Source organism: Gobio gobio (genome assembly GCF_949357685.1).
Source record: "Gobio gobio genome assembly, chromosome: 19".
In the NCBI taxonomy this organism is placed as follows: domain Eukaryota; kingdom Metazoa; phylum Chordata; class Actinopteri; order Cypriniformes; family Gobionidae; genus Gobio; species Gobio gobio.
The window spans coordinates 6,247,767-6,253,766 of record NC_137112.1 but is presented as its reverse complement, the minus strand read 5'-3'; positions in this window follow the sequence as shown (position 1 = coordinate 6,253,766).

Genomic DNA, 6,000 nt, shown 5'->3' with positions numbered 1-6,000 from the left:
ATTTCAAAATATTTTCAATTCGCAATTTCAATTTGTGCAATTTGAAGGGTAATGTAAACACGGCTAGTGTCAAATGCATAATTTACACCATAGCTGGTGCAACTTAAGAAGAGTAATAAAACCAACTGCCCTACTCACGTTCTTAATACAGCTGAAGTCGACGTTTTTGGGAGTGGAATCTCATTAAAAAAAAACATAGCTTGGATCATGACTGGTGCTGCTAGCCGATGCTCCACCACCTTCTGTCGTTGTCGCAGGTGTTTCAGGCGCCACAGGTGTCAGTTTCTTCCCTCCAGAAGCTGACGATTTGAAAAAGCTTCGTATATCCATATTTTAATATTTTCACTTTCACGATTAATTTAAATTTAACCTGGCTAGCTAGCTTAGGCAAAACCGAGCGCGCGTCACTTCGCTATAACTTTACAGAGATGCTGCCGTTAGAGCGGGTCAGCGGGAAACCCCTTTTTTGTAAACAATCAGTCAAACTTCGCGGGTGTTTTTTTAAATAAGATTATGAGTCAAATATTACACTTAAATACACACATCAATAAATATATAAATACTACACGTAAATTATTATTATTTTTAAAATAATTTTTAAATGTAAATTTGATGGAGGGGGGGCACAGGAGCTCTGTGGGCGGGCCCGGCCCCCTAAGGCCCGCCCATAGCGCCGGGAGTGCAATGGGGGAAGTTTTGTCTGATTGGTTATTTTCAAATGTATTACGGTTTGGTCTGATTGGTCAGTTTTACAAGAGTCAGATTTGAATTTGGTGACATCAGGGAAGAGGATAAAAGAGGATTTAATCTGTAGCTCGCTCTCTTTTGATTCTCTGCTTTCTCTGGAGAGAGCTATTCTTTAGCTCTCTCTCTTTTTCTATCTCTCTTTTTCTATCTCTCTCTTTCTCTCTCTCTCTTTCTCTCTCTCTCTCTCTCTTAGGTAACATTCTAGGCAGAGGCCTACAGAGCATAATTAATGGTTTATGTTTACATCAATTTGAAACTATTTAGAGTGTAACCATAACTAGATTTTGTGTTTCCTTTTAAAAGAGATTTATGTCTATGATGTAATTGACATTTTACATTTACTTGATTGTTAATAAATTGTTACATTTTGAACATCCTTTCTGAATTAATCTGTAATTATTAACTATCTCCAATGTGGAACGGTATAATTGCAACAAAGGGTTAAAACGGAACGATCAAATGTATGATTAACTATCAAATATAGATGACCAAACAACCGGTTGAGATTCTCTTCTAAATGCGACAACTATGATAAATGGAGTCAGATAAAGAATATTATAATCAAATCCATTCTTCCAGCTGAAACACTGAACGCGTGCGGCCTTCACCACGGTTCGCAACCGATCCTTGGAGCGAATTCATGCAGTCTTACAGACGTGTTGTAAAATACATGAAGCCTGCTTTTTTATAGGCTTTATAGGTTTTATAGGTTGAGAATGACTCTTGAAGGACCAGCACCACATCCTCTAGTACCACTGTTTGAAGAATTCTTCTTCCAGAATCTGGCAGTACGTTTTGGGAGTTCATTTTAGTCCATCCTGAAGTCCGTTTTGCAGAGATGGACTAAAAATGAACTCCCAAAACGTACTGCCAGATTCTGGAAGATGAATTCTTCAAAAAGTGGTACTAGAGGATGTGGTGCTGGTCCTTCAAGAGTCACTCTCAACCTATCTGTCCATAAAGCCTATAAAAAAAACCTTCTTCATGTATTTTACAACACTTCAGCTTGTGATTCTTAACTAGTGGGGGTCATTTTTTAGGATTCTTTACCTAACTGAAGTCTCTGAGGTCCTGACACCTTGCACTTCTGGAGACTCCAGGTAGGTTGCAGCTTTGGAAAATGGTGGCGCTGGAGACTAAAGGGTTCCTGATGGTTTCACCCTTAATTCTTCACCTTAATTCTTAATTCTTTTGCAGTTAACAGGTGTCTTTTCTTCACCACCTGTTTTTGTCAGATCCTGCTGACCCAACGAGCATTTCACTGTCCAATGGTCATGCCTTAACTGCAATGTCTAGTATTGCATCCTTCTCATGGGCATTTAATACTTTTTGACTTTTCAGTCTGAGTTAAATATCTTTTGGCTCAATTTATCTGTAAAAGAAAACATGCCTAATAATTCTGCACACCTGAATATAAGGTGATTTTCATTTCCAGCCTTCATGAACAATTATATATCACTTTTACATTATTAAATACTAAATCAATAGTAGTTATTAGGATTACTGTGGTTTGGAATTGGTCAAATGTGCCTGGAAAAAAAATATGATCAGAAAATCAACGTGCCTAATAGTTCTGCACTCCCTGTAGAGCTGGAGTGAAAAAGTGCAGTGACTGTAATCGCTTGATTTAAAAGGTTCGCAATAATGCCTTTGTTACAAACAGACAGAGACGGGAACCAAGTGCTGGTGAGAGATGACAGAGTTTATTGACAACCAGAATGAGCGTGGCAGGTAAGTGCAAAGCAGGTAATACTTGGTAAACAGGAAGTGCTCTTGGTGATGTTAGTCTGTGTTCGTTGCAGATCTCGTGAACCTCATAAGCAGCTCCTTCCTCCTGGTTTAGCGGAAGGGGGGGCTCCAGAGTTTCGCCAGGATCTGTGGAGAGATGAACAGAAGGGTTGTGAGGTTTGAGCAAGGAAACATGGAAAGTGGGGTGAATGCGATACTGAGGAGGGAGCTGGAGCTTATACGTGACAGGGTTGACTTGTTTCAGGATGGTGAAGGGGCCAATGAACCTGGGACTCAATTTCCTGCACGGCAGACGCAGTCTGATGTCCCTGGTTGACAGCCAAACCTTCTGCCCTGGCTGGTAAGATGGGGCTTCTGAACGGCAAAGGTTGGCTGTCATCCTGCGTCTGCGGAGGGCACGTTGGAGTTGGATGTGTGTTGAGTCCCAGACCCTCTCGCTCTCCCGGAACCAGTAATCGAAAACGGGGACGTCCGACGGTTCCCCAGACCAGGGGAATAGTGGGGGCAGGTAGCCGAGTACGCATTGGAAGGGTGTTAGACCGGTGGTAGGTTGGCGGAGGGAGTTCTGGGCTTACTCGGCCCATCCTAGGAACTGGTTCCAGGAGTCCTGGTGGCCGTGACAGAAGGTACGGAGAAACCGGCCAATCTCTTGGATCTTCTGTTCCGTCTGTCCGTTCGATTGAGGATGATACCCAGATGACAGGCTGACGGTCACACCTAGGAGTCTAAAGAAGCTTCGCCGTACTCGGGAGATAAACCTCTATCGGAAACTATATCTTCTGGAATGCCGAAATACATGGCTAAATAGAAGTTCCGCTGTTTCCATGGCAGTAGGCAAACCTCTCACGTACCTTCTGACATCCGGAGCCATGTTTGGCCACCAGAAGCGTTGTCATAGTAACGAGAGGGTTTCATTGACCCCTGGGTGGCCAGTGCCCAGAGAGGTGTGTGAGGAGTGAATGAGGGGAGTGCGCCGAGTGCAGGTGACATACTGGCGGTCTGAAGGGCAGCCCGGCGGGGCGTTTGTGGAGACAACGGTAGAGGGCAGGGTCTCCTCAGACCAGGTAATCGGGCTGACGAACAGACTTCCAGGGAGGATGGGCTCGAACCTCCTTAGGCTCATCTTCGGTGTTGTAGATTGAAGAGAGGGCATCAGCCTTCACATTCTTGGGGCCCGGTCGGTAAGAGATAGTAAAGTTGAAGCGGGTGAAGAAGAGATCCCTGGTGGCAGACTAGAATACCAGGAAGGGGTGTTTGGCGCCCTCTAGCCAATGTCTCCACTCCTCGAGAGCTGGCTTGATGGCGAGGAGCTCTCGGTTCCCAATGTCATAATTTACCTCCGCGGGGGTGAGAGAAAAAAAGCACATGGGTTAAGTCGGCTGGGGCTCCCCTGCTGCTGGGACAAGACCACCCCCACCCCGGTGGTCGAGGCATCTACCTCCACAACAAAGGGCAGCTCGGGATCGGGATGGACAAGGAGTGGGGCGGTCGTGAAGGCGGTCTTGAGGGCTTCAAAAGCTTCCATGGCAGCTGGAGTCCTGGATAAAGACTTGGGCTTGTTCTTCAGTAAGCTGATGAGCAGACAGGCAAGGATACTCTAATCCTGGATGAATCTTCGGTAAAAGTTTTGAAACCCGAGGAAGCGCTGTAGTTCCTTGATGGTGGTGGGAGTGGGCCATGACCGGATAGCGTCCACCTTCCTCTCGTCCATCCGGATGCCACTGCGATCGATGTTATAACCAAGGAACTGCACTGATGACTGATGGAAAGAGCACTTCTCGGCTTTGAAGAACAGGTTGAATCATCGCCGTGTCGGCGATGTTCGGCCAGACTCCGGGAGTAAATCAGGATGTCATGTAAACTAGGACTGACTTGTGCAGGAACTCCCGGAGTACCTCGTGGATGAAGTCCTGGAATATGGAGCCAGACCATAGGGCATGACAAGGTATTCATAGTGGCCGGTGGGCATGACAAAGGCAGTTTTCCACTCATCCCCCTCACGCATCCGGATGAGGTTATACGCGTTGCGGAGGTCCAACTTGGTGAACACAGTGGCACCACGGAGATGTTCTTGGGCCGCTGGGACGAGAGGAAGGGGGTAACGGAACTTGACCGTGATCTTGTGGAGTGCTCTATAGTCGATACAGGGCCGCAAGCCTCCGTCCTTTTTAGCCACGAAGAAGCTTGAGGCAGCAGGGGAGGTGGATGGACGAATATAACCTTGTTCCAGGCCTTCTTTGATGGATCCCTCCATGGCCTTCTCCTCCGGAAGGGAGAGTGGGTAGATGACACGGGGCACTGACTCACCCGGAAGAAGGTTGATGGCACAGTCCCATGGCCGTTGGGGAGGCAGCTTGGAGGCACGTTTCGGGCAGAAAACGTCTCTGAAGGGGGCGTAACAGGATGGGATGTCCTCTGAGCGGTTCTCTAGCGGACTCTCGATGGAAGTGGCGTTGATGGATAACCCTTGGGAGCGCAGAGGAACAGGAAGATGAGAGAAACAGCTCAGGAAACAGTGGTCGCCCCACCTCAGGACTTCGCCGGTTTTCCAGGAGATTACAAGGTTGTGCTGCTCCAACCACGGGCGCCCTAGAATGACGTCAGCGGTGGATTCCTCCAGAACCAGCAGGTGGATGTATTCGATGTGAAGAATACCGATCTGTACCTGGACGGGACCCACGGAGGAGCAGGGGTGAGGGGCTTTCCGGTTATCGATTGGATCTGGTAGATGGTCGGGTGGGAGTTGTGCAGAGCTTGAGCTGGCAGCAGAGGGTGCCTGAGATGAAGTTGCCGGCTGACCCTGAGTCGAGGGGAGCATTAACTGCAAGGGAAACATCGGCAGCAGTAAGGGTTACAACAGTGGTGAGAGGCTTCATCTTGCATAGTGACGGAATGATAGCACTCACCAAAGGTCGTGGTGGACGTGAATGGCATTCTCCGATGTAATGCCCTGATGTTCCAAAATACAGGCACAGATTCAGGGTCAGCCGCCTCTGCCGCTCAGCCGTAGTCAATCTCTGATTTTCCACTTGCATGGGTTCATTGGCTGGTTCTGGAGGGCTGACGTCCTCTAGGCAACGGAGGGAAGACGAGAGCATCGACTGGCCCTGGTGCTCTTCGAAAAACGACTGCATACGAGTGGCGAACCGAATGGACAGCTGGATGAAGCGTTCGAGGCCGATGGTATCCTCGTATGCAGCGAGATGCAATTCTGGGATCCAGACCCTGTCGATGGGTTGTTAACAAGGAACGCTCGTTCCACCCACTGGCAGCAGCGAGAGTCAGAAACTGCAGAGCATATTCATTGACTGACTTCGTACCTTGTTTCAGATGATAGAGTTGTTCTCCGATGTCAGAATCCCAGCTGGGCTTACCAAACACTTCCTTAAAGTGGGACACAAAACTAGAGAGACTGGATAACAGGATTATTTTGGGACCACAAGGATTCCGCCCAGCGAAGTGCTTTGCCAGAGAGTTGAGTAATGATAAACGCTACCTTGGCGT